The 25,875-nt window shown below is 43.8% G+C and overlaps 1 protein-coding gene across 1 annotated transcript in view; it reads left to right on the forward strand.

Annotated features, from left to right (window-relative positions):
* Positions 1-5,552: 5,552 nt before the first annotated feature.
* wscd2 (WSC domain containing 2) overlaps positions 5,553-25,875 on the forward strand; it is a 57,133-nt gene continuing 36,810 nt past the window's right edge. Inside the window, exon 1 of the mRNA XM_056287989.1 lies at positions 5,553-5,774. The gene's annotated coding sequence lies outside the window, so the exon portion shown is untranslated. The remainder of the gene's footprint in view (positions 5,775-25,875) is intronic.

Genomic DNA, 25,875 nt, shown 5'->3' on the forward strand with positions numbered 1-25,875 from the left:
GCTCTTGGGGTCCATTTTTAAAAAAAAATATAGTATGTCTTTTGATTGTTTTGCTGATGATTTGCAAATCTATCTGCCTATAAAAACAAACAGCAGAGATTATATACAGGCTTTGCTGAGTTGTTTAATGGAAGTCAAAACATCTATGGAGTTAAACTTCCTGAAACTAAATCAAAATAAGACTGAAATAATTGTATATGGACAACCTGATCTTCTGGATGGTTATGATAGCGCTCTTGGCCCTTTAGCTTCCTACAGTCGCTCTTCTGTTAGGAATCTTGATGGGATTTTTGACAGCTCTTATTGATAAACAAATAAGCTCAGTCGTCAAAAAAAGTTTTTTTCAATTACGACTGCTTGGAAAAGTAAAGGTCTATGTCCCTGCAAATGATATTGAAAGGGTAATTCATGCATTTATTACCTCTCGTTTGGATTATTGTAATTCATGTATGTTGACGTAGCTAAGTTGTCACTTCGTTGCCTGCAGCTTGTACAAAATGCAGCTGCTCATCTTCTGACAGGACAGAAATGACGTGATCACATAATGCCTCTACTGGCCTCACTTCATTGGCTCCCTGTCTGTTTTAGGATCCAGTTTAAGATTTTATTACTTGTTTTTAATTCCTGGCACCACCTAATTTTTCTGAGCTAATACATCATCATACACCAGTCAGAGCACTCAGGTCGACAAACCAGATGCTCTTACATGTTCCGAGATCCAGGCTTAAGCATAGGGGCGACAGAGCCATTGCAGTGGCTGCCCCTGTTCTCTGGAACAATCTACCAGTACACATAAGATCTGCTCAAACCCTAGAGACTTTTAAATCTTTGTTGAAGACCTACCTCTTCTCGCTGGCATTCAATTCAAGTTTAGCTTGACACCCTGATTTTATTGTGCAAATATACATTTACTCTTATGTTTTATTGTTTATATTTTATGTTCTTTATTGTATTGTGTTTTCTTTACATATATTTTTATATTCATATGTCACTTATTTTATGTTGTATTTTAAGCTTGTGCAGCACTTTGGTTCAGCTGTGGTTGTTTTAAATGTGATATATAAATAAACTTGACTTGACTTGGTCTCCAAAGTCATCCTACAGACCACCATCCAATGCTGCCTACCTACTTTCTCCCCTGTCACCACCTTGAAGTCTCCAATCCCTTTCAGATTATGCCTTCTGCGTAAGAAGTTTCCTCCAGGCCTAATAACAATAAGTAAACTAAAAAAGAAAAAATCAAATTGCAGTGATGGGAACACTGTGCTGTAGGAGATGCCGTCCTTCGGCTGAGATGTTAAACCGAGGTCCTTACTCACTGTGGTCATTAAAGATCCCATGTCACTTATCGCAAAAAGTCCACCTGGCCACCTAATCATCCCCTCGTGTAATTCACTCAAGGATTCCCCCCTCTCCACCTCAAGCTGATGTATGGTGAGCGTTCTGGCGCAAAATGGCTGCCGTGCATCATCCAGATGGGTGCTACACATTGATGGTGGTTGAAGTGAGTTTCCCCCCTTCTCTGTGAAGCGCTTTGGGTGTCTACAAAAAGCGCTATATAAATGTAATCTATTATTTTATATTATATAGTAGGTGGATTTTTTCTTTTTTATGTACAGTATACAGCCTGTTAATATATACAGCAGTGAGTGAAATGTATTGCACATTTTTATTTTAGACTAAAATAAATATATATAATTTGTAGGTACAGTGGGTATTATAGTGTTTCAGGGTTACTGCAGTGACACAGTGAGTTAATTGTACATAACTGTGACAGCGAGGGGGGAGAGGCTGTTCCTGTGTCTGGTGGTTATGTTGTGCAGTGTCCTGTAGCGCCTACCAAAGGGGAGAAGATGGACTAAGTTGTGTCCAGGGTGCAAGGGGTCGGCAGTGATTTCCCCTGCCCCTTTCTTGACTCTAGAAGTGTACAGGTCCTGGATGGTGGGCAGGTCGACACCAATCTTTTCTGCAGACCTGACTGTCCGTTGTAGTCTGTTCCTGCTCTGTTCTGTGGCCGATCCAAACCAGACAGTGATGGATGTGCAGAGAACAGACTCGATGACTGCAGTGTAAAACTGAATCAACAGCTCCTGAGGCGAGTTGTATTCTCTGAGCTGGCACAGGAAGTACATCCTATGCTGGGCCTTTTTGATGACTGTGTTGATGTAGGACTCCCACTTCAGGGAGATTGTAGAACCCAGAAACCTGAAGGAATCCACAGCCGACATAGTGCTATTGAGTATGGTGTGTGTGTGTGTGGGGGGGGGGGGAGCGCAGTGATGGGGAACTCCTCCTGAAGTCAACTGTCATTTCCAACATGGTCTCACAGAAATACGTGAAATGACCACAACCTCTTAACACTCGCATTACGTGCCGGCACCACGGAAACAATGCCAATGGAAAGTAAATTAGGGTTGTGTGTGTGATATAACTCATTTTGATGTAATGAGGTTAGGGTTAGGGTTAGGGTTTTTAGAGAACAAAAAAAATCGCAACTAAGGCACTATAATGAATTCAGTCAAATGACAATAAAAATAACAATAAAATAAAATGTTGTCAACTAGAAAATATTAAACACCGCTCATTGCATGATGTTGCTGAATCAGTGAATTTGTGGGTCCAGCATGACAAAGGATCCTAAATTACTTTCCATTGGCATTGTTTCCATGGTGCTGGCACGTAATTTTAATGCATTACGTGCCACCATCACATAATGCGAGTGTTAAGAAGTCGTGGTCATTTCGCCTATTTCTGTGAGATCAGGTTGGTCATTTCCACAGTTTTGAGCGTGTTCAGCTCCTGGTTGTGGTGACCGCACCACAGGGCCAGCTGTTCAACCTCCCCGTCTTTATACAGACTCATCTCCATCTCGGATGAGGTGGATGACTGATGACTTGCTGCATAATGATGTTCGCTGGCTGAGTAAAGGCCATGGAGAGGGCGTGTGACCTGCGTGATGAGCTTGTGTCATTTTTATCCAGAATGCGGAGCCAAAAAGCCCAAGAATATCAGAGATTTTATTTGACAATAAGGTATATAAGGCACATGTTATTTTTTGTGTGACATCATGTCTAATCTAAATCACCTTAATCTGCAATTACAAGACAAGAACTACACTGTTGCAGACATGTACGAAGCGGTTGAAGCTTTCCGGTCAATGCTTAACCTTTTGGAGAGAGACATTCACGGGGGAAAGTTGCACTTTCTACATCTGCGGGAATGTGTAGGGGCCCCATTGCAAGAACAATGAAATGCGGGAGGATCCAGCGATGAAAGATTTTGTGACGAGCCTGGCAGAAAAATTCAGTGAACGATTGGGAAGCTCCCCTAAACTCTCAGGTGACACCCTCCTCTTCCTGAGACAGCCGTTCTCCATTTTGGCTTACAGCCAGTGGACTGCAAAGGCCAAAAGGCTGGTACCTTCCATAGATGAGTTAACTCTTCAGATGGGGGTCTTGGAGATGAGAACATCTGATTTGCTCAAAGCAAACACAAGGATGTTGGATCAACGTGGTTCCACAAGCTCGATTCAAAAACATGAGCGCTATTGCATTGCTCCTCCTCACAATTTTCCCTTCCACGTACATAAGTGAGTCATCATTTTCCTCAATGTACTCGATCAAGAACTAGGAGAGAAACACTTTCCAATGCACATCTTGGCCAGTGCCTCAGGACTGCGACAACAGAAAACAAGCCCGACATCAGAAAGATTGACTCGTTTTTACTTCTCTCATGGATTGGTGAATGAACATCCATTTATTTTTGTCCATTTGTTTTTTTTTTTTCATTTTCCGATCCGCTTATCCTGCTCTCAGGGCTGCTGGAGCCTATCCCAGCAGTCATTGGGCGGCAGGCAGGGAGACACCCCTGACAGGCCGCCAGACTATCACACAGGGCCGACATATATATATATATATATATATATATATATATATATATATATATACACACACACACACACACACACACACACACACACACACACACACACACACACACACACACACACACACACACACACAGGGACAATTTAGTATGGCTGATTCACCTGAGCTTTGGACTGTGGGAGGAAACCGGAGCCCCCCAGAGGAAACCCACGCATACACAAGGAGAACATGCAAACTCCACACAAGACCACCTGGGACGACTCCCGAGGTTGGACTACCCCGGGGCTCGAACCCAAGACCTTCTTGCTGTGAGGCGACCGCGCTAACCACTGCGCCACCGTGCCGCCCTTTTGTCCATTTGTCGATAATTAAATGATTGGTTTTGGACTTACTTTGTTTCAAGAGTGCATTATTTTTCTTGTGTGACCCTCAACACAGGCTTTAAGAATCCCAGGCCTAAATTATAACTACTACACCACCACTCTACTACAACTACTATGGTAATAATGATAATGATAATAACAAATAACAACAATAATGATAATAATAATAAAATAATGACAATAATAATGATAATATTAATAATCGTAATAGCAGCAATAACAACATCTGTGCATAAAACAACTTTTGCTGGCGCAATGAGGGGGAAAAACTCCCGGGCGTTTTGGCCCTTGGCTTGGCGTGCATGACATGATTTGGCCCTTGGGGAAAACTAATCGGGGAACCTAGGTCTATAGAAATGCATTTAAAAGTAAACTTGGAAAAGCAGCGCAAAAGGTGAGAATTTCATACCTTACTACAAATACCTCAAACAGAATGATTCAGTCGGGTAACAAAAAAACAAAAACAAAAACAAAAAACAAAACAAGAGTTCAAACATTTCGGAAAGCTAATCCGATTGCAAATGTCGGTCGGGAAACATTGCCCAACCCACGTCAGAAGTGCTGCAAAATGCGTGAGACTAGTTTTCTAGGAAACAGTCAACGTCAATTTCCACGACCGGTGACACGGTGCACCCACGCAGAGGTTCGTGCCGTGTAGTCCCATACTGCATCAGGTGATTTCTGGTGCGCTGATCAGGAAATCACCTGGCATAGTTAGCACTGATTGGTTGGAAGGGGGGGCATCCTGTTTACTTTCTGCTTTCCGTGACATATGTTTGCCTATGTCTGTTTTAAAAAGCGGTCGCCTCGTCTTTACTTGTGCGTCTGCCGTGTCTCTTTAAATACGGTAGGCAGTGCTCGTGTGTGTGTGTGTGTTTATGGTGTTAAGCGCACTGTGTCTCCGCAGGCTCACTTGACGGAGAAAAGACAGGTCGAGTCACCGCGACGCGCCGTCCTTATCAAGCCGTCAGCTGATGAGTTTGACCCAAATAGATGAACGGAGCTCCCCACGAGGGACCGGACCGCAGCACCCGTCCGTGTAATTTCGCCTTGAGATAATAAGCTTTCGCTTTAGGGTACCACATACGTTACATCCACCTCCCCCTCCTCCTCCTCCACCCTCCCCTTTCTGTTCAAGGCGGGAAGCGTGCAACGGTATCCGCGGACGCGTTGCAGTAGCTACGTTACTGAAGGGGGCTGAGATTCGGTCTAACCCCAGGGTTTATAAAGGACAAGCCTGCTCGTTTTATTCAACTGAGGGGGGACTGACATACTGCCCCCCCACCAAAGACACCGGGTTGTTGTTTTTTCCCCCTCCGCTCTGTCTTCGGCGAATCGTAAAATGGTCGTGGAAATGAAAAAGCATGTTGGTCGGTGTACGACAGCCGACCGTCCACATCGAAGTTGGATCCTGTGAATTGGAGGAACCGTTAAGGCGGCCGCTGGAACGGACTGTGGACCTTGTGGGCCCCCCCCCCCTTCGCTTCTTCCTTTTTTCTCTGAGGTAATGCTAGCTCATTTCTAAACAGTATTCTCTTTTGAGATGATGGAGGTGTCCGTCTGTGTTGGAAGACCCGAGCTGTGAGAGTTTAACATGGCTGGTAAAATAGTGAATGGTGGTTAGTCATCAAGTCTGGCCGCCGGTGTTACAGTTGACTGAAACGGCCAGGTAGATGAGTGTAGCTGGCGTCACTATGCATACTTTAATGGTTAAATGGAGCCCCCCCCCACCCCCCGTTTGTTTTAGCGAGCACGTATCCTATTTTGTCTATTTAAAAGCCCTAGTCTCGTAGTTTTTGGTTCGACTGTGAGTCAAGTCATAACTATACCGGGATGAAGTCAAAACATCGCTGTCGATTCCTGGCTTGTCAGTTTCTGGCCTTCCGTGACTCGCTTAAAAACCAAACAACGAGAGCCAGTACCGCAAGTGCTCGTGTTGCCCGTGCCATTTTCTGCTGTTGCACTTGGAGGCCAGTGGTCCTCTCTCTGCCTTTGTATCGCAGCACTAATTTTCAGCGGTAATGCAGCAAATTTATTAATCATGCCTTGACCAGGCGTAATGGCAGCAGTCCTTTAAAATCTACACATTGCTACTACCGTCATTGTTGTCCCTAAAGTGTGAAGTGTCCGGACTTTAATTGGAGACCCCTGCTAATTGATAACCAGTGCAACAAACCAAGGTTAGGAAATATTCAGAATTAACCTGCCTTCTCCTCTCCCTTCGCGCCCGTGGTTATTTAGTTATCATATTTAGGTTAATGATCTAGCGTTCATCTATCTGAAATATTGAGCATATGTATGTATGCAGTATTGTGTTCAACGCAATTGCTGCATCTTAGTTTTTCTGAATGTTGAATGTTCGTCTTTAGATCAGTGTCATTTAATCTCCAGTGCTTGACTATCACATTCACGATATGATAGCTATACTGACATTACTAATTTATCACAACGATCCATATCCACAAACGTCCAATTACTTTTTTGACAAGCTGAACAGAGATTACTGTATTGACCTAACTGCACAGCGCAAGTCTGTATTAATTAATTAATCAATTGATTGATTAACCCAGCTAATTCATCCTTCTGCTGTGTCAGCGCTGGATATGACATTCATCAAGGAGCACAGAGCTTGGAAATACTCTCGTTTTAAGCAAGTGGACCTCAGTATCCAAGTTTTGGGGTCCTGCCTTCAAACTAGGCAGAACTGTTCAATTCCCTATACGTCAGTGTAAAATCTCAAGCAGGACCGTCATACCTCCTGTATACTAAATTCAGCTCGTGCCAATAGCAGTTTCTGTGACATAGTCGGGGGGCGTCTATCGATTTTTACTGCTACTGTGGGGTCCTGTGGACAAACAGTTTCATTCCTGAGGCATTGGGGAACATGCTACAGATAGATATCCTCCCAAGAAACAAGCAACGTCAAACTGCTGACTTCATACCTTTTTTTTTTTAAGAAGTTATTTATCCTGTCTGATGCTGTTGACCTGGTGGTCTCCAGAGGTGGGACCAAGTCATATGTAAGTCTCAAGTCTTGGCACTTGAGTCCCAAGTCCTAAACTTTGATTTTACAGTCCTAAACAAATGATCAATGATGATGTGTGCTTACATGAATTTAGTACCGTTTCTAATTTTTAGTAACAGAGTAATGGTTTATGCACTATATTTATTTACAGCATGAGTGCTTTTTAAAATGTTTGTATATTATGGATTCAAAGTGGATCTGTAATTATGGAAATGAGTTGATTGGCTGCACAATTTTAAAAGCATTTTATCTTTGGGCTTGGAGAATGTATCAAATCTTAAAGTCAATATAAGAGCTCAAGTCCAAGTGAAGTCATGGGTCATTGGCGTCAGTCAAGTTGCAAGTCTTTTTTTTTTATCAGAATCATGTTAATTGGCCATGTAGGTTTGCGCAAATAAGGAATTTGACTCCGGGTTCATAGCTCTCTGAGTGTACTTAACAGAAGAAAAACACTACAGCACAACAATCTTCAGATATATACACAAGGATTGACTTATACAGGCGAAATAGGAGGTGATAAAGTGCAATTGGTGCAGAGAATATATCATCCATCCATCCATTATCCAAACCTCTTATCCTGCTGTCAGGGTCACGGGGATGCTGGAGCCTATCCCAGCAGAGATGCTGAAATGGATGTTAGCAGGTTACTTGCATGCATGCCTGAGGAAGATGGACATGACGGGGCGTACCAGTATACGTACAATGTACAGTACAGTATATACTTTATCAAGCAAGTTTAAGTCATCAAATTTGTGACTCGAGTCTGACTGGAGTCCAAGTCATGTGACTGGAGTCATACCTGATGGTCTCTAATCTTAATGATAAAGCCAGTGTATGACATTTTGTATCCCCGTGGCCCCTTTTATAGTGAGAGCCTTAAAGAAAATAATCAACAAGATTTATGTTTGACGCTCTGTATTTAAAGTTTGCCGTAATTTGTTAAGTTATTCAAAATCTGATGTTGAATTTCAAAGGAGCCTATCAGAGACGGACTTCAAACCATCTGAAGAGGAAAAGTTAAATGTGCCTTTAGATATGATTTTGTGAAGCCAGCAACTGGCCAGCAGTACATTAAAGGCTCTGAATTCTCTAGAGCTTAAGTGGCTTCCTTATCTCTTCATCCTCTTGGATGATATCCAATGGCCATTGAACGCTTCGACGATAACCATAGGAACTGACAAGAATTAGAGCTTGTATGATTGCTTTGCACTAGTAATTGCAGCGAAGAAATAATAGTGTAGCGCTCGCTCCATGTACTGTAAATTTGATATGCACTCAAAATATACATGCTTTCTTTTAGTTTTAAACATTTTAGCTGTACCTACAGTACAATGGACATTTCTAACGTGGAACAGCAATTTCTGTGTCCTTTTGTTCGAAAAGGTGCTCTATTGACATGAATTATTAAAAAATAAAGGGTGTGGTAGAATAAGTGGTCTGTCAATCATTGCTGTTTTGTCAAGGCTCAAATTTACCTCCAAAACATTTAATGAAAAGAAAAGTTTTTTTTGAAAGAGGATAACCTAGACCCTTGAAGTTACAAAAATGAAAGAGGAGTGGATCAGTCTTGCTGCATGTAAATCAGAGACTGCCTGAACTCGCTCCGTTTGCTATATAATGCACTATATTCACCCTCCTCTATTTTGTTTGTCTAATTCTAACTGTAAAATATGCAACACATGTACACTACTTTGTTAAAAATACCAAAATGCAATTCTTTGCCTCTTCTCTTCTCGTGCAATCTTTACACTGTCGACTACCGCCTGACGGGACGAGAGAGAAGCCGCAAAAAGACGATTCAGTAGTGTTCAAAATCTCCATTCAGTATCGGTTCCTATAGAGTACCCCGTTTCATATGGGAACAGTAAAAGAGTGGACAAGGGAACGATTCTGAATGCACTAAGACTTACTTTAACCCTATGCTGGGATTATCCACAATACTTAATTTATCGCACTGGGAGTAAAAATAGGCAGATTATTGCTGTCTGGACAGGTGGTAGAGGCTTGAGAAAATGACTAGACACCAAACAAACACATAGGCCTACTGAAAATAACTTTAGTCTATTGAAGATATAAATAGATATTTATTTTTAGCTATGCATTGATTTCATATTGTGTGTGTGTGTGTGTGTGTGTGTGTGTGTGTGCGTGTACAAAGATATGGCACATATTGATTTTTGTTAAGGAGCAACCATCACAAAAGCATATTTCAGGGTTGTATTTTTGACTATCTCTTTACACAATGTTTTATCAATAATGCACTGAAATATAAAAAGACAAGTGATTAAGAAAAAAAAAAAGCAACGATCATGAACCAAAAACAGAAATACTAACTTGCATACAATTAACAGTGAAGAAACACAAAATGATTGAATATCACAGAGGTGCACCTTTCACATCTCAACCCTACATGTAGAATGTGAATTGTGACAAACGAATGCTCCTCCGCTCAGGCCTTTCTTGTAGCGAGGCACCCTGCTGTGGGTATGGATGAGTGAAGGTGGCTCGGAGCAGAAGGCTTTGCGCCTGCACCTTAATTGCCTGGGTCCAGACCTTTGAATCCACCCACTCCACCGAGTTGACTGATTGTTTGATTTTTCTTTTAAGTGGAGTCTAACAACTTGACATTTCTGTCTGATATCGGGTAAGCACCTTAAAGTTCCTCCTCCAACATCCTATGATCCATCTGTCAGTCAATTAGTAATGAGTTACTATCCTGCTAGATGTGTAGAAGAACAGGGACACTGAACTGTTGAGCCCCTTCATTGGTCCAGGGATTTGATGGAAAAATTATGTATATAAAAAACAAATTTTAATCATCCACATTAATTGATGAAAATGAAAATCATGAAAAGCTCATCTGCTTAGCCTCCAAAGACCGTGTTCCTACATTGTGTGGATTTCAAGATTTACAAAGCGGAGAAATATATTGCAACAGGGTCCTGAGATTAAGTCATCATATATGGAGCCGTTTTATTCAAGGCTTTTGTGACCATATGCTGGGGTGCTTTAATGGTGGGATAAAGTCAGCCAGGGTCCCGAGTATCAAACCTGGCTCCCCTAAGTCTAGCCAGCTCTGTATTTATATATACACACACACACACACACACACACACACACAGCTCACGATTGACCTTGAGATGGGGCCTGTCAAAGATTAGCACATCACTGCTGTAATTGCTCACCTTGAATAGTGGACCCCCTTGTGCTTTCCTCAAGTGGATCCCGGCTATGCACAAAAGGGCCTTTGTTTGTGTTAAACTACTGGGCCTTGTTTTCTGTGCCTGGTATACCGAAAGAGCTCCACCTGGCAACAGCCTTCACCTTAAAAAGAACTTTAGTTAACCAACACCACCTTCACTAATCCCAAAGACAGAGAATGTCTTTACTGCTGCCAGTATGTTACTCAGAGAGCTATTTATATTTGGTCAACACTCACTCTGAAACTCCTCAAAGCCCCATTGATATTTTATACACAATGTCCAAAGCCTGGCAATTTTCACAGAATTTTACCCTATTTGGAAATTAATTTCCAGATTATGTGCTTAATGGCGTCCTAGGATGATGAAAAGTTGATCTCATGGGAAGAAAAATAAACACTATTTTCAAAGACGAGTAATCTGTCATGTAACAGTCTTCGCTCTTCAAGATTGGATCGTTTGTTCCTTCTTATTGAGTGCTGGCTTTGTTAACCAAGCACTAATAGTAACGATTCTCTAATTTGTTAAAATGGCTTGTAGATTCAGAGCTATTTTGGGTTTCTAATATGCGTATCACTGATGTAGATATGATTGTTTTCCCCATAAGAGGGACAGTTCAGTCAGAATAGTGAAGAATATTACAGGTTTCCCAGTAAAGGGGATGTCATGAGATTTTGATAAGCCCAGTCCTTATGATACCCCAATGCAGCAGCAGGACTCCTGTTCTGATAAAAATCAGAAGGAGCAGAGGCCCTCTGGGTCTGTCATCCTGTGCAATTGGTGTCAGGAACTGCCTCATCTTTGCTCTCTGCTTGCTGGACCCTAATTGGGTTGTCACACCTGCCAGAGAAATGTGTCAGGTCGCTGTGAAATGAGCTGCTTTACCAAATCAAGGCATACATCCTTTCTTATTTTAGCAGATTCCAGCCCCTGCAACTGCTCTGAAATTATCATGGAATAACTGGATATGTGCCAGTTTGATGGAAAAAAATAATAAACACTTTCGATTATGCCCTATGAGGACTTTGTGCTTCAAGTGGAAACGTAGCACATTCACATGATTGTTTTATGCTCTGCATTTCCATCTACTGGATTTTTAAGAGTTCTTTGAGTAAGGGCTTCTTTTGTTGTACTACATTTTCTTCTACTTATCTTTGGTAACCGGGGCATCAAATAGGATGAGTCCCTAAGACTCTGCTCATCAGCTACTTTTCTGATCCTGAATCTGGTAGTAAGCAGAGTGCACATAAGTCCCCCTCCACGAGGCTAATATCCTCCATCTGTCAGTAAAGCTACACAGGTTGGCTGTGACATTTAGGAACATCACTTGGAATACTTGAAGTGTGCTTGGTCAGCCACAAGTCCATCTCCGCACCACATAAACCATCAAAAGCGCTTTATGCTGTGGTGACTGCGCATGTGTCCTTTCCAGGGTGCTTATAGATGTGCCTGGGGGATGACTCAGCTCTCGCTCCTTCTCAGCGCTTCACTGACTCCTGGTTCAACCCCTCTCCTTTGCCAGCCACAGCAACATAAAGGAGGCCTTGCTGCAAGGTTAGACTGAGGCCAAAACACTGGCAGCATTATTTGCTGTGGTAGCCTCTCTTTGCGCAGTATTAGTCATCTGGAAACACAGCTTTTCTAGCCCCGCTATGATCACAGTATGATTATGGTGAGGCCAGCAAAACATCTTCTCGTGCTGCAGTGAGGCTTCAAATTCAAAGTGCTTGTTCTGTGTTAAGCTTGCCTAAATGCAGTCGTGTTGCAGGTGGGGTGTGGTACATGTACTCTACTGGGAGAATGACAGAGAAAGAATTCTACACCAGCACATCATCCCTCTTTGTATCTCGTTACTGTCACTCTGTTGGTATGCCTTTTTTTTTTGCATTTGTGCTTTTACACACATAAACACTTTAACCATGTACAGAGTCCTATGTATACTATGTGCACACAATCTCATTGGTGCACAAACACGCTTTCTTTCCTGTTCTTTTCTACTGGTCACGATTGAGCAACACTGAAAAAACTATGCGCATGTCATATTTTATTCATGTAAAAGAGGATTCAGCATCGAGGCTTGCTCATTCCTGCAAGCTCAAAGCAGAACTCAGCAGATGTCATACTGTCTGTATCCCCAGATGCTTCCCCTACAAAGTGCACAAACACACACATAGTTTAATGCATACCCATTGCTTCCCTGTGCGCACACAGCCACTGCTATGATGCAGAGGTGTCCATTTCCCAATTTCTGTGATTTCTATGTCATTTCATCATTCTGTAGTTTTCACCAACTGCAGTGATAATTGTGACACTTTTGAAAGTGACAAGTGTATTCAGTGCACTGTAGACATTTTTTAAACAAATATAACCCATCACAGATTGTCAGCAATGAGAATGCAACCGCTACTACCGCAGCAGTTGTCCTAAAGCACATGACCACTCTAATGATGTTCATTTTTAATGGGAAAGGATGTGGTGGTACCAGGCCTCTGGTGCTGCATGCCCTTTCCAGACAGGCTTTTGCGTGATGCTGATAAGGCCCATGGTTCATTGGCCATTTTACAAGATATGCTTGGTGGGCAATCCCGATCTCTGCCTCATGTTCTTCAATGAGTGCATCCAGCCCATTGCACTCTGTTCATGGCTTAACACAACCAAGCAAATCGAACAGCTCATTAGAGAGTAGGTTTTGTACTACAGCAGACAGGTAAGAGAACATGATTATGTTTTGATATTCTCTGTGCGTTGACTGTCAGACCAAGATTTGACTTTACCAAACATAGGCCAGATGTCAACAGAATGATGACTAATAATGCAATGCTGAGACTTTTCATTCACCTGGAAGGTCTTGAGAAATAAAATGTGCTAGCACAAATTCTGGAATAAAGGTTCAAGAATTGGCTCAAGGAGCACTGTAGTGCATGTTTTGTTGGTGGTGTTTTTAAAAAAAAATTATAACCTGGCTGTACGAACAAAATCCAGTTGAAGTGACCTGACTGAATTCTCAAATAGACATGCAGCAGTTGACTGCATTTCTTAACGCCTGCTGTGAAATTTTCCCCGTGCTTATACATTTGGCAGGCTTTTCCAGGACATTGTACTGTTTGAAGAGATCCCAGCATATGGTGCTATGGGAATGATCAGCCCCTACTCCAGCCAACATTTATACTACCCTTCTAATCCTCTCTTATCTCATCTATGAATGCTCCAGTCTTATCTAACTACCAAGGGTTTACTTGAGCCAAAACCCTTTAAATTCACAGCATTCATTGGGAGAGTGCTAACAGATACTGTGTTATACAGTGGAGAAGTTGTGGAAGCTCTTCCTGTGAAACCATGTCGCCCTCTGATAATTTCAGATGCGTTGTTTCCCTTCAGTTTGAAATGTTAAGGTTAAAGATTAACTACTCAAAATGCCTAAAAAAATGCCACTGATTCAGTTTGGGTCAAATTATGAGACAACTTGACCGTATCCAGTGCCAAGTAAGAATGGGCCTGTCTAGCATCACAAATAGGAGTAGCATTGAATTACACCCAGTGGGTTTAATGGACATCTGTCCACGTTCAAATCATAAATCAAAACTCACCTTTTCATGTGTGATTTAATGTTTTCATGTATGATTTAATGTGTTCAAATGTGTGATTAAAGCGCTCTATAAATAAAATGTATTATTATTTACTATTTTTTTCAGTTGGCTAAGATAAAAAACAAAATAAAACTAGTTGAAGGAGAGAAGAATTAGTAATTTCATTCTGACTCATCATTCACTATAGGGTTTAATTTATCTAATATAGATTATCTAGAGTTTAGAGAATATAGAAAATGAATACATTTTAAATCCACACAGCTGGGTGCAGCGTGCTAACAAATGACCTAGTTTATTGTACGTTTTCACCTCCTATAATGAGTTTGGCTAGTGACAAACCTAAGCATTTGTAATGTGTGTTTGAGAGGGGGAGTAGGCCTATATCACGAGTTAGGCAGTCAAATTCATAATCATTAATGTAGCTCAATGTCATATTTTAAAAATTGTTCTGACTGTCCTAATGTACGACACATCTTGCCATTTGAATCTGTATCTGAAGTGAAGATTTAAGACTAAAGTTTGGCTCATTAGGAGAGTGCCACTCCACTACAGTGGAATAACAATTAATTTGTTCTAATCCAATTTTAGGTCAAGTGCTATGACTTTTCCTTCTGATGACAAGGCAGGCAACACAGGTTGTGAGTTTCTTTTGCATATGGTCAGGGAAAGGTCTTACAACTGGGAATTAGAATTTTGACTCCAATCAACCGTTTCAATACAGCTGAACTAAAGTCTCATCCAGGCTTAACCTGATATTACCCACATTATGGCGTTTAATAGGTTTTGCCTTAAATTTGTGTGTGTGTGTGTGTGCGCGCGCGTGCACATGCACGCACATATGAATATGAATTCCTTGGTCAATGTGCCTATAGAAATCACTTCATGATTGGCTTTTCACTTTTATACATAGCCCATAGCATAGACTTGTTGTCCCACATTTTACCTTTGTTATTCAATATAAAAGTAATGGTTTCTTCAGTGCTACTGAAGGACATTGTTGTTTGTGCTACAGCAATGGTCCCTTTTCTATCTTCAGTATTTGCAAGGTGAACCATTGTTCATCATTTGTGCAAAGAACATGGGGCCAGCAAATACTAAGAGATTTAGCATTAAAATAATGCAATATTTTGAAGTAAACATTTGAATTTCCCATGATAGATCGCCATAGCTTTGGGTGAACTGTGGAGTACCTTGACTTGCACTGCAATTTAGCTGACCAGCAGGAGCTGCATGTCCAGAATGAGAGTACAGAATGAATGAATGGGAAAATGAAACTTGCAGATTTACAACATTAGTGGTGAGTAGAAAGTAGGGATGGTAATAAAAAATGTCAAACTGTTCCTTTTAAGCTTATGTTTTGCTTGAACTTCAAATTTTTAGCCTCAACCATAACGACCAATTTCGCCATGAGATCACCCAACCTTATGCAGTTCTAGGTAAGCATGGTTCTGTCTTGCACCTTAAATTATAGTACTATTGAATTGCATATTTGACATGTGTCAGTCCCTTACTTAGCTAAAAGAACCTGGTTTACATTCTTCAGCACCGTGGCCCAGTGGTTAGTGTGACTGGTGTACTTTTTCATTGCGTTGTGTAGGAACTTCTCTCATGCATGGGATCTGTATTCTGTCGCATATAAACAAAACAGGACAGGTTTCAGAAAACATCAGATCAGCTCCTGCTGTAGCCTCTTTCTACATGTCCAAAGCGGGAAAGAGCACTTAGCTAGCAACACAATTTTCTTTTACAAAAAGAAATAAAACATACCTGTCGCATATAAACAAAACAGGACAGGTTTCAGAAAACGTCAGATCAGCTCCTGCTGTAGCCTACGCAAGAATTGGGACCCACATTAGACATAAGACACATTAGGAACGGATAAAATAAATTACAGGGGCAGACAAAATGACATACCTCTTTCTACATGTCCAAAACGGGAAAGAGGCAGAAGTCAGGGGGGACATACGTTTTATAGCTACTAAGAGGAAATGGCGTCAAAACAGGGAGGGGCTACTAACAGGAAATGGTGTCACAACAAGGAGGGGCTACTATAAGCGTTTCCTGATGATATAATAAAATAAAATAATGTTGGCAATGAAAATAATAATAATAATCATGTGGTGATACTTTGTGTAATTATATAACATTTTTTGGTTATGACGTTTTTAAGTATGCTACATTAGCACAGTCCTCTCACAGCAAGAAGGTCCTGGGTTCGAGCCCCGGGGTAGTCCAACCTTGGGGGGGTCGTCCTCTGTGTGGAGTTTGCATGTTCTCCCCGTGTCTGTGTGGGTTTCTTGCGGGTGCTCCGGTTTCCTCCCACAGTCCAAAGATATGTCGGTCAGGTGAATCGGCCATACTAAATTGTCCCTAGGTGTGAATGTGTGTGTGTGTATGTGTGTGTGAGCCCGTGATGGTCTGGCGGCCTGTCCAGGGTGTCTCCCCGCCTGTTGCCTAATGACTGCTGGGATAGGCTCCAGCATCCCTGTGACCCAGAGAGCAGGATAAGCGGTTTGGATAATGGATGGATGGATTATATATCATATTATTGTCCCCCCCCCCCATAGCCACACACAAAAGAGAATCGTTTATCCAGCTCACTGATCTGTGACATGATACTGATTGGTGACAACAGAGGGACTTCTATTCATTGGAACACTTGGTGAAAAGTACCCAAGATAGTTTTCTTTTTCTTTTTTGGGATGCAAGATCTAAAATGATGTAATTCAACACAGAATAAGTTAAATATCAACAAATAGTGCCAAATGACTAGCATGTAGTTTGTGAAACTTAGTGGTGGTACTATTGATTATTTTTTTTCCTATATATTTTCCACGTAGCACCAAAAGACATTGTCATGTGATTATGAGTGTAGTGGTAACCACTGTTTAATGTTGTCCCAAAATGGGCTTACTGTGCTGAGCATCTTTTTTTTTTTAATGATTAATAGTTTTGTTTTGTTTTTTCCACAAAAAACAAAACATATATACAGGTATTTCAATTACAAATGATATGGATATTAAACCAGAATACGATGGAAATGAAACAAACGCAACCAGACCAAAAATAAATAAAAGAGAGGCATGACATACTGAGATAAGGAAAGAAAAAGAGAAGAAACAAAAAATAAATAAAAGAGAAAAAACATGACTGCAATGTGTGGAGTGCTTAAAAGTTTACAGCAGTACTTGTCAACAGGTATTCTAACCAAATGTATCTGTTATTTGCATTTTATGTGATATTTTACTGTTATTTTATGAGCTGGAAATGCCATTAAATGCTCAATTTATAAGAATGGTACTACCCTCATTTCAAGTGATATTGTTCTACCTTATCAAGCAGCCTATATGATAAATGTTCTAGGGCAGCCAGCTGACCAAGAGAAGTGTGCCACAAGAATGATGCTGTTGCAGAGGAGGGCTTCCATTCTTTGACCACGAGTTTCCGTCCTAACATAAGGGCAGTCTGGATCCAGTCAGCAAGTGGTGGAGTCAAATCACTTAATGCATAGGGGCCACCCAAAATAAACAGACCGAAGGAAAAAGGGATGCCTAGACCGGTAATTTATTTACATCGATATGTATAGCAGACCAGAACTCCTGTATTTTTGGGCAACTCCAAAGCATGTGTACTAAAGTACCATCTTTGTCGAGACACCTCCAGCACTCTGAGCTGTCCACCAAACCCACTCTACGCAACCTAGATGGTGTCCAGTAGACTGTTTATAATTTTGAATTGGATCAGCCTTGTTCGCAGTTCCCTTGACATTTTTTTTTCCATTCCTAAGTATTCTTCCCCATTGTGCCTCTGAAAATGAAACCTTTAAATCAGTTTCCCATGTCAGTTTTAGGGTCAATATATTGGAATCTGAGGCTGTAAGGATCATAGAATAGTAGATAGAAGCCTCATGACCATGTCCAAAGATCTTAAGGACCCTCTCTAGAGTGTCACCACTAGATGGGGCTATTGAGGGGGAGCCGAAAATTTGTATCAGCAGGTGTCTAAACTGCAAATGCTTCCAAAATTGAGTGTGTGGGTAAGTCGAATTCCTGCCCAAGTGCCTCAGAGGATTTTAATGTTTCTTCCTGATACAGGTCCCCTAGGTCTGTAATACCTTTCTGAAATCAGGTCTTCCAGAGGAAGGGCGATTTATCTATACAGAGCTTGGGATTTAGCCAGATCCCAGCAGACCGGTGAAGAAAGGGGTCAGATTTAAGGATCTGAGCTATTCTCTTCCAGGCCCACTGAATATGTTACAAAATAGGATGTGACTGATACTGTGGGGCTGATTTGGCTGTGATATAGTTCATGGGCATAAGAGGAGTGCAAATTGTGCTCTCAAGATGGAACCACGGGGGAGACCTCTCCGGGGGCAAGGACCACCGTGCCATATGCCTGAGAGTGAAAGCGTAATGGTAAAATAACAGGTTAGGCACCCAAAGGCCTCTTCTGTCCACTGACTGCTGCAGTTTTCGCAGGCTCACTCTTGGACGTTTATTGTTCCATAAGAATTTATTACAAAGTTTATCAAATTGTTTAAGTAGTGTACTGGAATTCGGATTAGGAGAGCCTGCAGTAGGTAGTTGAATTTCGGAGAACAATTCATTTTCATGATGTTTGCCTTGCCCCACATAGAGAGATACAATTGAGACCAACGCTCTATATCAGCCCACAGTTTGTCCAATAGGGGGTCAAAGTTTATTTTAATTAAGTCAGACAGTGTGGGGGAGGGGGATGTTATTCCAAGATAATTGATGCCTTTTTTAGGCCAAGCAAAAGTGCCTGATTGGAAGAGGTTTTTGGGGCAATATGGCATAAGAGAGAATGCCTCAGACTTTGTCCAGTTCACTTTATAACCTGAAATGGATGAGAATATGTTAATAATTTTAAATAGGGAGGAAAGAGAGCATTCAGGATTGGATATAAACAAAATAATGTCATCTGCGTACAACATCAGTTTATGACATTTGTCACCAATTTGAATGCCTGGAAATGTACATTCTCTACGGATAGCCACTAACGGTTCTAGTGCAATGGTGAAGAGCAGAGAGGCGAGAGGGTCCCCCTGCCTGATGCCTCTTCTGAGTTCAAATGAGGGAGAGATTGTGCCGTTGGTGAGCACAGATGCCTTGGGATGGGGTGTATATGAGACTAATCCAATCTATGAACTTCTTGCTGAAACCACAACATTCCAGGGTGGAGAGCATATAGTATTGCCACTCCACCCTGTCAAATGCCTTTTCAACATCTAGCGAGATGGCAGCCATATAGAACAGGTGTTATCCTGAGTAGCCCACATAATATCTACAAATCTAATGTTGTCTGCTGAGGAGCGGGAGCATATGAAACCAACCTGGTCAGAATGGATCAAAGAGGTTATAACCCTGTCCAGCCAATTAGCTAAAATTTTAGATGGTATCTTACTGTCACAGGAGGTCAAACTAATGGGTCTGAAATTTTTACAATCTAAAGCAGGGGTGGGCAGTCTTATCCAGAAAAGGCCGGTGTGGCTGCATGTTGTTGTTCCAATCAAGCAGTTACACACCTGTGTCTCCTAATCAAGTTCCTCAGCAAACACTACTGGTTGATTAGTGGTATCAAGTGTGTAACTGCTTGGTTGGAACAAAAACCTTCACCCACACCGCCCTTTCTGGATAAGATTGCCCACCCCTGATCTAAGGGGTCCTTCCCTTCTTTTGGAATAAGGGTAATAATGGCCTCTGATAGAGAGGGAGGAAGTTTTCCCTTCTCTAGAGCTTCGTTATAGGTCTCTAGGAGTAATGGTGCTAGTTCCTCGGCGTAAGCCTTGTAGAACTCAGCCATGTAGCCATCTAAACCTGGCACTTTACTTGAGGGTAGGTGCTTGATAACGTTGGTTATCTCCTCAAAAGTAATGGGTAAATCAAGATGTTCAAGATAGTCGTCTGACAGCAATGGAAGATTGAGGGTTGACATAAATGAAGTAATGTCATTTTTGTCTACCTCTGACTCAGAGGTGAAATGATTTACATAACAATCTCTAAAAGCCACATTTATCTCCTAGGGATCAGACAGAAGACGCCCATCTTCCCTCCTAATGGCTGGAATAGTGCGCATTGCTTCTTTTTGTTTAATGTATCTGGCGAGTAGTCTACCAGCCTTATCAACCTTCTCAAAATATTTCTCTCTGGCCTGAAAGAGAGAATTCCCCCCTCTGAGTCATAATTGAATTAAATTCATACTTCAGTCTCATCAATCTGGTAAGATTTTCGGGGGACGTGTTTTATTTACAGTTTGACTCTGCAATTCTGATCTGTTTTTCAAGCTCCTGGAGTTTTGCATAATTTTGTGGCTTCTTATACAAAATGTTTAATTGTGTGACCTCTCAAAAAGGCTTTCAGAGCCTCCCGGGCTACTCCTGCTGATGGAGCTGTTGGTAAATTGGTTTCTATGTAAAGATTAATTTGTGATCTAAGTGATTCCTTAAAGGTCTCATCTAATAAGAGGCTGGAATTTAATCTCCATCTAGTTGATTTAACTGGCCTATTTAAGGACAGTACATGAAGAAATATAGGACTATGGTCTGAAAGAATTATATTACCAATGCTGCTTGATACTATAGCAGGTATTAACGACTGAGATACCAAAAAAAAATCTATCCTAGAGAACGAGCTATGGGGTGGAGAGAAGAATGTATAATCCCTTGATGATGGGTTTTGGAACCGCCAAACCTCTATCAAACCAGATGCCTTGGACATATCTTTGAGCACCGCATGCACTCTGCAGGTGCAGGCTGATGGAGAGCTACGATCTAGTACTAGGTCCATTACTTCATTAAAATCCCCACCTATGATAATTTGATAGTCTCCCATATCATTTAGTTTCTTCTCAAGTAGTCCAAAAAATGCAGGATCATCTATATTTGGAGCGTACACATTTGCTAGTACTATTACCCTGGATCTCACAAAGCATCAACAGAATTCTCCCCGCCTCATCTGCACTCTTTCTTGTGCATTTGAATTGTACTTGCTTATTAATTAATGTTGCTACCCCTCTGCTCTTGCTACTGCTATAAGCAGCACCCACAAAGCCCACCCAATCAGTACAAGCTTCTGGGATTCTTGTGCTAGTAAATGGGTCTCCTGCATAAAAACGATCACATTTCTTGGATTTAATGGAAGTTAATACTTTCTTCTTCTTAATTCTGTTATGGAGGCCTCTAACGTTCCAGCTCATAAACTTCAAACCGTTTTTACTACATAGATAACGTTATGTGAGTGTTATACAAGTTTTGCTGTAACTTCCATAATGACCTATTTATGCATGACATCACAGAAAAAGGGACGAACAACAAATAAACTCTGAACATACATATAATAAATGCTACGAAAATACGAATGCAAAGCCTGACGCCTGAACTACAGTCAGTTTGGTCCGTGACTCTCTAACTTGAAGCCGCGGTTAACGGTGCCCTGCCCGACCCGCCCACATCCGGGAGCGCCGCGGATAATACGTCAAACTCTCTGTCTGACACAAGCGTGACCATACCATTAGTAACAAAGAGCGTGACATTTTGAACTTTGGCAGTCATTTACATTAGACCGAACCAGTCTATACGAAAAAATAATAAATAAATAAAATAAGCTTTTAACCCAAGACGCCCATAGTAGGAACCAACATAATGGGCAGACTTTGTATAGATAACTTACTACTCCACCTCCAAAATCTAACATACTGTCACGGTTTTTCTATAGCCCGGATAACTATGGATGGAGGCGGGGACTTTTAGGTGCAACAAACCGGGCTTCACCACCGTTAGCTAGATAGCTGCGCCAATGCTAGGGCTAGCCTGCTAGTTAGCTAGTTAGCCGTGTGCTAATGGGTTAGCAAGCTCACCTTGGGACCAGGGCTGGTGATGGAACAGGGCGGCTGAGCTCTAGGCGGGGCGGGAGATGGATGGCTGCTCTCCGGGGTGCGTGTCTCTCTCTCTCTCTCTGTACTCTGGCTCCGGTGTGACCGGGTGAATGTCTCTCTCAGTCTCTCTGGGGAAGCTCTCGGGGGTAGTCAGCTAGCTACAGGTACCGAGGCAGTCTGCTGCTAACACTACCACTGCTAGCCACCGTATCTACTGTCTAACCCAGGATACGCTAGGTTTCCCTGCTCTATCCCACGCTAAGGTGACAGTCTACGATATGGTTACTAAACAGTTCTGGCACTTTGTCTCTCCCGCGGTGTCTAATATAGTTGCGTCTGTGACAGCGCGAGCTAACCTGTGATTGGTCCTCTAGCTGCACGAGCCCAGTGCAACATTCCAAGTACATCCCCAGGCATTTCCCACTACACTGCCCCCCTCCAGCACTGTTGAGTCCCTTCAACATAAATGAACAACAGACTACAAAGATCAGTCTGATTAATCTAACACGATAAACGGGACAGAACACCCGCGAAATGAACTAGGCCCGGAACAAAGGGCGTCAAACAAATGTGGGTGGTCGCTATCCATACTGGACTCTTGTGACTAGCCTAGTAACCCCCAAGTCAACTAGTCACGTCCGTCAAAGTTAGTCTAGGAGCCAGGCGGGCCTCCGGACTGGCCGGCCCCGTCTGGTGGTGTACGGGAGATGGGACTCAGCGGCGTCGGCTTCGTCTCCTTCTGGGTCAGGGGCGTTGGACTGCCCGCCCGGAGCACAGGCTGCTGTCCCACGACGTTGGGTGATTGTCGACTCGCCTGAAGAGTAGCTGGCAGCAGTGTGTTGGAGCGGCTGGAACCGAGCCGGGGAGCCTGGTGTGCTGGGTCCTCCATCGTCGTTTGCGTGGAACAGGTCCTCCAGCCGGAGATCAAGGTCTTCATCGATCTCCTCCTGCTCTGTCACTCCTTCGTACTCCTCTGTTCTCTGCGCCCCCGGCTCCTCCATGTCAGCAGCGGGAGGACCTCCTTCAGGTGTTTCCTGCGGCCCTATGGCTGGTGCTGGAGCAGACAACAGAGCATGGCGCCTCCGCTGAATCCAGACCGGCACGTCGTCTGAGAGGTAGGGTAGCAGTCGATCGTGGTGGAGGACTCTCTCCTTACGACCTTCCTGGACTCTGTACAAGACGTCTCCCATCTTCTCTGTGATGAGGCCGGGACCTCTCCACCGTGGCTTCAACTTTGGAGATTGACCCTTCTTCCTGGTGTCGTCCCGGACATACACTAGATCTCCAGGGTGAAATGTGCGTTGTCGAGCACGTAGGTCGTGGTCCTTCTTGTGCCTGAGCTGGGCAGCACGGAGATGCTGGCGCGCCACTTCGTGGGTGTCCCGCATGTTCGCCTCCAGGTCAGCAACGTACTCGGCTGGGGAAGTGCGATGAACGTTGGCTTCCTGCACCCTCAGGGTGAGTCCTTGCGGCTGGTTGACTTCTCGCCCAAGCATCATCCGGTTTGGTGTGTAACCCGTACAGGCATGGGGTGAGCTGCGGTAAGCCCCGGCGAGGAGGTGGAGGTGTTGGTCCCACTCGCTCTGGTGTTTCCCCACGTAACAGCGGATCATTTGCAGGAGAGTTCGGTTGAACCTCTCGACTTGACCATTCGACGCAGGATGGTAGGGGGTCGTTCTGGTCTTGGCCACCTGGAGAAGTTCACAGAGCTCACGAAACAGGGCACTCTCGAAGTTGCGTCCCTGGTCTGTGTGGATCTCCAGGGGTACTCCAAACCTGGAGAGGAACTCCTGTAGCAGCTTCTGAGCGGTGATCTCTGCAGTTTGCTCGGGGATCGGGGCCACCTCCACCCAGCGCGTGAACTGGTCCACCATCACAAGGATGTATCGGTTCCCCATCTTGGATACTGGGAGCGGTCCAACCACGTCGATGTGAACCCTGTCCATAGGAGCGCCGGCCTGGTACATCTGCAAGGCAGCTCTGCCTGTTCTTCCAGAGGATTTACACGCCTGACATTCAGGACAGCGTCGGACGAACTGGTTCACACTGTCAGTCAGACCAACCCAGTAGAACTCTCTGCGAACTCGATGGTAGGTCTTCTCACGGCCCAAGTGACCGGACAGCAGGGCGCAGTGACACAAACGTAGGACCTCTTCTTGGAGCGCTGTTGGAACAATGAGACGGAGGATGGATGGCGTGTCAGCTCCTTCGTCCCAGCAGTAGTACAGGACTCCATTTCGCCTTTCTACTTGCGTCCAGACCAACCAGTACTTCCGTGCAGCAGGTCCTTCCAGCGCCATCTCCTCCTGTGACGGTAGCTTCCCCTCATCCTTCCACTGGTGCAACTTCGCTAGCACGGCGTCTCCCCTCTGGCGCTCCGCTAGCTCGTTGGTCGAATACTGGGCTAACCAGTTGATAGCAGGTGGTTCACTCTCTTCAGCACCATTCTGATGTTCATTGACAGGTTGTGACATCGTTAGGCCTCCTGCCTTTCCTCCTGGAGCCGATGGTGGAACGCCCTCTTCTGCCGCTCCGGAGGTGTTCTCTTCCGAGTCAGTTCGACGGATCGCTAGCGGGACCACATCATCCACATCATCGCTGAACCTTGCCCAATGGTGGTGTTCACGGTGACAGTAGGAGCAACCTCCACAAGGCAGCGAGTCCAGACTCTCCCCAGCATGATAGCAGTCACAGGCGGGTTTGGGTGACCTGGACAGCGCGTCCGCGTTGCTGTGCTTGACTCCTGGCCGGTGTTTGATTTTGAAGTCGTACTGGCTCAGCTCCTCGATCCACCTCGCCAGCTGGCCTTCTGGGCTCTTGAACCGAAACAGCCAAATCAAACTGTTATGGTCCGTCCGGATGATGAACGACCGGCCCAACAGGTAGTGGCGAAACTGCCGTGTGAAGCGGACTACAGCCAGAAGCTCTCGGCGTGTGACGCAGTATCGCTGCTGTGTGCTTTGCAGATGTGCACTGGCGTAGGCTATGACCTTTTCTTCTCCTGCTTGCATCTGTGACAGGACAGCTCCGACGCATGTGTTGGACGCGTCAGTGTCGAGCAGAAACAGTCCATCTCGAGTGGGGTATGCCAGAAGAGGTGCCGTGGTGAGTCTTGCCTTTAACTCCTCGAAGGCTACTTGTTGTGTGTCGCCCCACTTAAACTCCTCCCCCTCTTTCTGAAGTTCGTAGAGGGGGCTGCACAGATGGGCAAATCCTCGCACAAACCGTCTGTAGTAGTTACACAAGCCGAGAAAAGCCTGGAGCTCAGTGAGGTTTCTTGGGGTCCTCCAGTCATTCACAGACTTCACAAGCTCCGGGTTCGGGCTGACTCCGTCTCCGCTCACGACATGCCCCAAGAACAGGACCTCCCTCCGCAGCAGGTGGCATTTAGATGGCTTGAGTTTGAGACCGTACGCCCGGATGCGCTCCAAGACCTTCCCCAGGCTCTGCAGACCCTCTTCGACTCCACGCCCCAGCACAATGATGTCGTCGAGGTATACAAGCAGGTGTCTCCACTGTAACCCTCTCAACACCACCTCCATCGCACGTTGAAATGTGCCGGGTGCATTGCACAGCCCGAAGGGCATTCGGGTGTACTCGAACAGCCCATAGCGTGTTATAAAGGCTGTCTTTCCACGATCATCCGGGTGCACTCCAATCTGCCAATATCCACTTTGCATATCTAAAGTCGAGAATACAGTGGCTCCCTCGAGGGTGTCCAGACACTCTTCGATCCGTGGCAGTGGATATGCATCTTTGAGAGTCAGGTCGTTGAGTCTTCTATAATCTATGCACCACCGCACACCTCCGTCCTTCTTTCTAACTAACACCACTGGAGAGGCCCATTCCGAAGTGGATGGTGTAATCACTCCGGCCTCTAGCATGCTCTTCAGGTGCCGC

The sequence above is a fragment of the Lampris incognitus genome, chromosome 1 (genome assembly GCF_029633865.1).
Source record: "Lampris incognitus isolate fLamInc1 chromosome 1, fLamInc1.hap2, whole genome shotgun sequence".
NCBI lineage: Eukaryota > Metazoa > Chordata > Actinopteri > Lampriformes > Lampridae > Lampris > Lampris incognitus.